Raw genomic sequence first — 9,702 nt, forward strand, 5'->3', positions numbered from 1 at the left:
TTTCTGTTCAGTGGCACATGAGCAGTGTTTGTTGTAATTCCTTTACCTAGAAGTTAAGGTCATAGTGCTAAGTTATAACATTATATAATATATATATATATATATATATATATTATATAACATTAGTGGGTGAAGGAGCCAATGGAATCAGTGTGACGCACCGGAAGCCATGGGAGAGCTGCCACTTACCGCCAGGGACTGGGGGATGAAGAGCCACACCACACCGGGGTGGTGGCATTTTCGAAGCCAGCTCTCCCCCTTCAGATTGGAGGGGGAAGGTTTGGCTCGGCTACTTGTGGCCCTGGAAAGGGGCAGTGCAGGTAGGATGCTGGTGGGCAGAGCACAGAAACTACTTCCAGGCTCCACAGGAGCCAGAAGGACACATCCTCCAGCGGGCAGGAGGGGAAGAGCCCACCGAGCGAGGGTGGACAGAGGACTCCATTCCAGAGGGAAGAAGCCATCCTGCTTCAGACCTGAAGGCTCTCCAGGCAGCCATTGAGAAGCTGGACCTGACCACTCAGGACCTGAACTGACCTGACCAGACTGAGAAGCAGCCCAGCATGGGGACAGGCAAGTCCAGATATGCCCAGAGAGATGCCCAGTGCACAGAAAACTGGCAGTGGCACAGGGAACTTTGTTAATATAGCGACTATCTTCGGTGTAATCACTCCAGCGGCATCCTAAAATACCCAATCAGGAAAAGAAAACAACAATGAGGACCTCAAAAGCCAGGAATCTACACCAGCTTGTCTGATGTGGTGAGGGTGGGGTGTTAAAGAGTGGTCAAGCCCCATAAGAAAACCTGCTGAAGGGTTTTTGAGATGGTCGTCGGTCCACTAACTCCAGCTCCCAGTGAAAATTTGGGTTTCGTCAAGATGTGTCAGGCAAGAGCAAACCATCTGAGGTAGAAGACCATGGCACTCCTGAATCTATCCCTCACGGTGCAGACTCACAGGATCCTGGGAAGGTGGGACCCTACAGAGTGAGCCATTTACACAGTCGCCAAGCCTTCTGTATTCGACCTTGTGTCTTTCAACTTGTTGTTAAAGTTTTTGCATTCCCAACAGGATCTAGCAGCCAGTGGTAGTACATAAAGTGTGCTTTGTGGTCCACAAAGCTATTACTCCTCACTTCCAGCTGTTACAGTTAAAGCACTTAGTCCAAAGCATAGTGATATGCTCCAAAATGGGGCTCTGGGAAAGATGTGCTTAAGCAATCGTTGTATCTTGGTGGGGTATCAACATGGCCCTGAGGGTCTGGGACAGCTGAGCCATGCAGTCCCACCACTATGAACAGACACAATCTGTGCCCAGCATGAACGACACGTGGCCCTGGAGGCTGGGGGGGGCACAGCGAGTTCCCGCAGGTGGCGGCAGCGCTGTCAGCGGTGGGAGGATGGCAGAGTCAAGTGGGGAGTTGCCACAGGCAGCTGCTGCACTGTTGGTGGGGGGCGGGGGGGTGGCAGCGAGTGCCGACCAGTGGTCGGTGGCCACCCACAGACACCACTGGCAGTGTCAGCGGTGGCTATTGGTGATTGCAGACCGCCTGCAGATGCTGCCGGCAGTGTCAGCAGCAAGGGGGGGGCGGGCGGCGAGCAGTTCACCCCCTTTTCACAGGGGGTGCACCACCATGCTCAGGGGGTGCACGTGCAGCTGCACGCACCCCCTATGCATTGCCATTGATGCCCAGGAACCGTGTTGAATAGGACAAAGAATGAAAGTGGTGGAGCGGTCCTAAACAAGGGAAGCTTAATGGCACATGGGTACAGCATGTAGGTCTCAAAGCCACTCAAGCCCTGGTTGGCACCTAGCAAGAAGAGCTCTACTAGGGCTGTGACAGGCCCATGTGTGGTGAAAACACCAATAATATTTATTAGAGGTGCAGGAACAACTTTCCGCACAGCACACACAGAGAGTTGTAAATTGGATATGCCATTACTCTGCTTACAGCCCGGGTGTCCAGCTTCCTTGTCTGTACATTCCCTCCTACCCCAAAAGTGGATGCAGGCTTTGCCATACCATCTCCTATAGTATAACACAGCATTCTGGAAGGGTGCTTGCTGCTTTATACAAGATTGCTTCATCAAGTAATGCCATTCCTCTCAGCTCTGCTGTTTTCCATTTGTACCTCTGCCTTGTTTGGGTTCAACTTTATTTTTGGACATCTGTGTAAATGTTCAGCATGACTAGCTGTCACTATATACGGTCTTAAAAGCCAGCAGTCAGAATGCAGCTAGCCATGGTAAGGTTAGAAGGCTCATTCTGTACACGGCCAACTCAAGTCCACTGAACTCAATGGAAGTCTTTTCACTGAAGTCGAAGGGAGTTGGATGGGGTCCTATGGTATGATCCTTTGACTTCTCTTTGAGAGATTTTGTTTTTCCTGGCATTCCCCGAGCCCAGGTTTGGGAGTGTTTATGATATGGCCTGATGCTAATGTATGTTTTTCATGCTTGGATGTTGTTGCATTCTTTCTTCTAATTCCTCCCATGTGTTACTTGATTCTGATGTGCAGTATACTGGTTTTATTTATTTTCTCCTACCCCTTTTCTTTTATGGCCACAGCTATCATATGAAACCATAAAAACGAGGATCAGAGCAGAGGGCATTTGTCTTCTGTTTGGCAGAGGTGTGGGGCTTAAATATGGGTTGAAAACATTAGGCTCCGAAGCCAGGGTATTCACACCTTGTCAACCCTTCCCACACCTCTTAGATTTCTCTTCTTTGCCTTTCAACTTTGATACCCTTTCTACTCTCAACATCTTTCTCCCACACACTTGCTCTTTCATCTCCCTATCACCATGAACCATTGTTGATGTACAGGTCAATCCATATCAATAAAGTAAAAAACGGGTCAGTGGTTTACCCAATCTTAGCTGACCCACTGGACTAGCTTAATTACGGCATACCAGATTCCCAAAGCTAAATGGCACCCAAGACTAGCATCTATCTGGCAATCTTTGTCTCTGCAACTCAGGTAAGAAGATATCTATCTAGGCAGCCTTTAGTACACGTCTGGAATGAGGCTCAAATTTACACCTTTGAAACCACAGCAAGACACTTTCATCACTCTGGTCCTGCACCCTTAAATTGTCTCAGCAGCAAATGCCAAACCAACCTGAGCCTCATTCATACTTATTGTAATCTATGAACCTAATCTCAGAAAATTCAGTGTCATACAAAGGTAAAGAAGCAAGTGTAACACCTGGTACAAATCCAATCCCAATTAAGTTAAACTGAGGTTGGTCCTCAGTTGCACTTTGTGCATTTCCCAAATATGTTCTTTTTCTGAAGCATTATATTGGGGTTATAACACTATGAATTCTTGCACAGAGAAGACCAGCTCTGAACAGCTGTTGGAAATATTGCCAATTAATAAGAACAAAAATGTTCTCAGAGTTTAGATTATCCTAGGCAGCCTCCTTCAGTGTTTGTTATGGGCGTTCATGAGAAACAAGCAATAAGTATGAGTTCTGACGGCTGGATAGAACACTTCTTTTGCAACCTTGAATAACCAACTTAGCTCCTGTACTTCAGTTTGCCCATCTGTATGATAGGTGCCATTCCAAGCCATTCCATGCTACTGCCTTGAACACAATATTTCTTATATGGAAAATATTCACCAGAATAAAGTAGTTATGCTACACACAAGTAAATAGTTGCTTTTCAATGATACTCTGTGTCCCTGCCTCATAAAGGTGTTGGGAGGATTAATTTGTCAATACTGTAAAGAATCCTTTCATTTGAAAAATGCCTTTGATACCTGCACACACAGTCATTTTGCAAACAGTTTGTTAATTTTTTGCCTGCAAGTCTGAATCAAAGACACATTTCTTATTACTTCAGCCACAAGTTGTGATTCTGTCTAGATTTTTGTTTGGTGCAGATTGTAATTAAAAAATCACTCCTATTACCTGTTAAATTACTGTCTATATTGTGATTTAAGCTATTTCTTCTTTGTAAATGCTTACGATTTTCTGATGAGGTGTGTTCAGTTGCCCTTTTTATTTGTTTTATACACATAGCAAACAAAGACAATGCCATCTAATTATGCACGAATATTAGTAATGAAAATATAATTCCATGTCTAATCTATTCCCATTGCTATCCATGGTAGAAGGGTCTGGCCAATAGAGAACATATAGGGCTTTTGTTCTTTCTTCCTAAATGTTATTTAGTTTCATATTCAATCACTTTGCAATTACATTTACTATAAAAGATACAGAGGCAATGGAAAAAAGCCCCATTTGGGCTCAGGGAGCTGCATGAGATGCACGGGTGCAAGCCCATCATGCCCCCACACCCCAAAGCTCCCCAGCGACCCCCATCAGCCATGGAGCACATCCGCTGACCCCAACATAGCTGGAGGTAAGCGGTGCCCATGGTGGGAGGGGGCTAGCATAGTTCAGCTGCAGGGAGGCAGCTGAGTGGAGAAGAGGAGGGTCTTGCCTTGCCCCAGCCCCTACTTCACCCAGCCCCACAGGGAACCATGTGACCAGAGTCTCATGAACAGGACACACCAAGAGGCATGCTTCTGGGTCTGGTGCATGAGTTTAGCATATGAGTTTGTTCAAGAGGGTGAGCGGGAGGGCCCAAGGTCCTGCCAGTGAGCCCTAGGGAAGGTAGTCCCATCTGTAGCTGGACTGCCAGTGGCACAATGCAGACGGGCACACACTGCACCCTGAGAGTCCCCTTGGAGTCTGCGGCCTCCCCATCAGGCACCTCAGAGGTCTCCATCCAGATAGAGCCCATGGTTCCAGGCATCTCACAGACAGAGCCTCTGGCTCTTGGCTGTGGGGGCTGCCTGGCACATTTCCAGGCTCGTGGGACTGGGAGCATGGCTACCTCCCCTTGCAAGGTTTGCTCCACTTTGGAGTCTCTGGGGCACCAGATAGAGGAGCTCCAGGCTGCAATCCAGAGACTGCATACCATCAGGGATGGCAAGTGGGAGATAAACTCCTACTGCCAGGCCCCTCACCCCCTGGAGGTGGAGGGTAGACCAAGGTCACCTTCCAGGGCAAGGGAAGACTCAAGGATCTCCCATACTGTCCAGCCAGGGGGTTGGACCAAGGTGGTCAACAGTCCCAAAGCCTATTGCACCAAGATCCCCTCCCATCTGGAGCTTTGCAACAGGTACAAACCTCTTGCAGTCCCAGTCAAGCCTGCAGAGCTGCCAGCTCCTGCAGGCAATGCAGGCTCACCCACAGCTACTTCCCCTGCTCTCCCTAAGGCCACTCGCAGAGTCGTTGTCATGGAAGACTCCCTCCTGAGTGGGACTGAGCAGGCAATCTGCCACCCTGACCCCTTAGCCTGGGAGGTCTGCTGCTTCCTGGGAGCTTATATCCAGGACATGGCTGAGAGGATCCCAAAACTCATCCAGCCCACCAACCACTACCCTATGCTACTTATCCACGTGGGCATGAATGACACAGCTCGGAACAATCCCAGCCGGGTCATGAGATGCTACAGGGCTTTGGGAGCTGGGCTTAAGGGGTTGGGGGCACAGGTGATGTTTTCCCCGATCCTCCCAGTTTCAGGCTATGGGCTAAGGAGGAAGAGGAGGGTCAAGGTAGTGAACCAAAGACTGCGGTGCTGGTGTCATCGTGAAGGCTTTGGCTTCCATGATCACAGTCCACTCCAATGGGCTTCCATGATCACAGTCCACTCCAATGGGCTTCCATGATCACAGTCCACTCCAATGGGCTTCCATGATCACAGTCCACTCCAATGGGCTTCCATGATCACAGTCCACTCCAATGGGCTTCCATGATCACAGTCCACTCCAATGGGCTTCCATGATCACAGTCCACTCCAATGGGCTTCCATGATCACAGTCCACTCCAATGGGCTTCCATGATCACAGTCCACTCCAATGGGCTTCCATGATCACAGTCCACTCCAATGGGCTTCCATGATCACAGTCCACTCCAATGGGCTTCCATGATCACAGTCCACTCCAATGGGCTTCCATGATCACAGTCCACTCCAATGGGCTTCCATGATCACAGTCCACTCCAATGGGCTTCCATGATCACAGTCCACTCCAATGGGCTTCCATGATCACAGTCCACTCCAATGGGCTTCCATGATCACAGTCCACTCCAATGGGCTTCCATGATCACAGTCCACTCCAATGGGCTTCCATGATCACAGTCCACTCCAATGGGCTTCCATGATCACAGTCCACTCCAATGGGCTTCCATGATCACAGTCCACTCCAATGGGCTTCCATGATCACAGTCCACTCCAATGGGCTCCCAAGGGAGGTGGTGCTCTCCCCTACCCTGGGGGTCTTCAAGAGGAGGTTAGATAAGCATCTAGCTGGGGTCATCTGAACCCAGCACTCTCTCCTGCCTATGCAGGGGGTCGGACTCGATGATCTATTGAGGTCCCTTCTGACCCTAGCATCTATGAATCTATGAATATTGAACAGCGCGGGTCCAAGGACCGAGCCCTGGGGGACCCCACTGCCTACATCCCTCCAAGTCGAAAATGACCCATCTACCACCCCTCTCTGGGTGCGGCCCTCCACCCAGTTAGTGACCCATTTGACTGTGTAGATGTCGACGCCACAGTCCCCTAGTTTTTTAATGAGAATGGGGTGAGAGACGGTGTTGAAGGCCTTCCTTAAGTCCAGAAAGACTACGTCCACTGCTACCCCTGCGTCTAAGGATTTTGTGACCTGGTCATAGAAGGCCACCAAGTTGATCTGACAGGACCTGCTTCAAATGAACCCATGTTGGTTGCCCCTAAGCATAACCAACCCTGCTGGCCCCTCGTGGACATGTGCCAGGATAATTCTCTCAAAAAGCTTACCCAGGATCGAGGTAAGACTAACTGGCCTATAGTTTCCTGGTGGTGGAGGCCATCTCTTTCCAGCAGACCATTGCCTCTCTCACCAAAGAGTGGACTGTGATCATGGAAGCCAAAGCATTCACGATGACACCAGCGCCGCAGTCTTTGGTTCACTACCTTGATCCTCCTCTTCCTCCTTAACCCATAGCCTGAAACTGGGAGGATCGGGGAAAACATCACCTGTGTCCCCAACCCCTTTAAGCCCCGCTCCCAAAGCCCTGTAGCATCTCATGACCATCTCAATATGGTCACTTCCAAAGCCCTGTAGCATCTCATGGCATCTCAATATCTTCATCAGTGACTTGGACGAGGGGGTAAAAAGCACCCTGTTCAAATTTGCTGATGACACTAAGATGTTGGGGGGATGTGGGCACACTAGAAGGGAGGAATAGGCCACAATCAGACCTAGACAGGTTACAGGGGTGGGCAGACAAGAACAGGATGGGTTTCAACACTGACAAGTGCAAGGTGCTGCACCTGGGGAGGAAGAACCAGCAGCAGACCTACAGGCTGGGGATCTCCCTTCTTGTCAGTGCAGAGGCAGAAAAGGATCTTGGAGTCATTATTGATGCCAAAATGAACATGGACTGACAGTGTGGGGACGCGGTCAGGAAGGCCAACCACACCTTGTCATGCATCCACAGATGCATCTCGAGCAGGCCTAAGGAGGTGATCCTCCCCCTCTATGCGGCACTGGTCAGGCCGCAGTTGGAGTACTGCGTCCAGTTCTGGGTGCCGCGCTTCAGGAGGGATGTGGACAACATTGAGAGGGTCCAGAGGAGGGCCACCCACATGATCGGGGACAGCAGGGCAGGCCCTATGAGGAGAGGCTAAGGGACCTGAACCTGTTCAGCCTCCACAAGAGAAGGCTGAGGGGGGATCTAGTGGCCTGTTACAAAGTAGTCAGAGGGGACCAGCAGGCATTGGGGGAGTCCCTGTTCCCCCAAGCACTACCAGGGGTGACTAGAAATAACGGTCACAAGCTGGCAGAGGGTAGATTCAGACTAGACATCAGGAGGTGCTACTTCACTGTCAGGGCGGCTAGGATCTGGAACCAACTTCCAAGCGACCATGGCAGGGGGTCGGACTTGATGATCTGCTCAGGTCCCTTCTGACCCGACCAACTATGAAACTATGAAACACTGCACTGGGGAGGAGGATCTTCTCAGCTAGACTGACTGACCTGCTCCACTGGGCTTTAAACTAAGCCTGCCAGGGGATACGGGGACAACCGCCACTGCAAAACCACTGGGCAACTTTTGCAAATCCAGCAGGATAAGGCTCTCAAGGGAATCCACCCCTGCCCTAGCCCTGGAATGATGTGTCTACCCCAGCCCCAGAGTGATCTGTAGGGAAGGCAAGGGTCCCCAGTGGGACACTTACGTGCCTGTACACCAATGCCAGAAGCTTGGGTCATAAACAGGAGGAACTGGTCTTCCTGGTAAACAAGAATGACTATGATCTCATAGGGATAACGGAAACCTGGTGGGACTGCACCTATGACTAGGCCACAGGTATAGATGGCAATATCTTGTACAGGAGAGATTGTGTGGACAAAAGGGGTGGGGGTGTAGCTCTCTATGTCAAGAAAAGCTACAACCTGACATTGGCACCCAGGGTGGACAACTGGAGACTCTCTGGGTTAATATCCATGGGGAACAAGGCACAGGGGACACAATGGTGGGAGTCTACTACAGAACCCCGACCCGACCCAGGATCAAGAGCTTGACCAGGAATTCACCAGGGAACTGGCTAAGGCTGCATGCTCCCAGTGCATGGTTGTCATGGCTGACTTCAACTACCCAGACATCTCATGGGAAGAGCACTTGGCCAAATCTGAATGGTCGCAAATCTTCCTCATGTGCATAGATGAGCTCTATCTGACTCAAGAAGTCTATGGACCGATGAGAGGCAAAGCTCTGTTCAACCTGGTACTGGCAATGGGGGATGACTTAATTAGCAACCTAACAATTGAAGGGAAGCTGAGAGACAGCGAGCATGAGCTGATCACCTTCATCATCTGCCATAAAGCTGTCAAGTAAGTCAGCAATGCAGAAGTCCTCGACTTCCAGAAAGCTGACTTTGACAAGCTCAGGAGGCTTGTTGGCAAGGCCCTAAGGGACCACAACCTGAAGGGGAAGGGAGTTCAGTAGGAGTGGTTGCTCCTCAAGGGAGCCATCCTGGAAGCACAAGCAATTTCTATCCCATCTCAGAGGAAAGGCAGCAAAAGGGCACAGCAGCCCCCTTGGCTCTGCAGGGAACTAGTGGACCTCCTGCATCTAAAAAGAAAGACCTATAAAGGATGGAAAGTTGGGTCCACCTCAAAGGAGGAATTTTCTGCACTGGTCCAGACCTGTAGAGAGCAAACCAGGAAAATCAAGGCTGCAACTGAACTCCAACTGGCTACATGTATCAAGTATAATAAAAAGTCCTTTTTTAGATATGTGGGGAGTCAGAAGAAAAGCAAGGGTAACATTGGACCCCTGCTAAACCAGATGGGACAACTGAAAACTGACGCCCAGGAAAAAGCCAAACTGCTTAATGGGTATTTTGCATCATTTTTTCACCAGAACCAAGGGGCGGCCCTGCTCAATATGGTATTGGACGGCCAGGGCAAGGGAGGATTGCTACCTTCCATCAATGTTGACCAAGTAAGGAACACTGTGAGAGTCTGGACACCTTCAAGTCAGCAGGCCCAGACAGTTTACACCCCAAGGTACTTAAGGAACTGGCAAGCATCATAGCTCAGCCACTGGCATGGATCTTCAAGAACTCATGGTGCTCAGGCAAAGTGCCTGAAGATTGGAAGAAAGCCAATGTGGTGCCTATCTTCAAGAAAGGGAGGAAA

This window comes from Alligator sinensis, unplaced genomic scaffold, assembly GCF_000455745.1.
Source record: "Alligator sinensis unplaced genomic scaffold, ASM45574v1 scaffold941_1, whole genome shotgun sequence".
NCBI classification, from domain to species: Eukaryota; Metazoa; Chordata; order Crocodylia; family Alligatoridae; genus Alligator; species Alligator sinensis.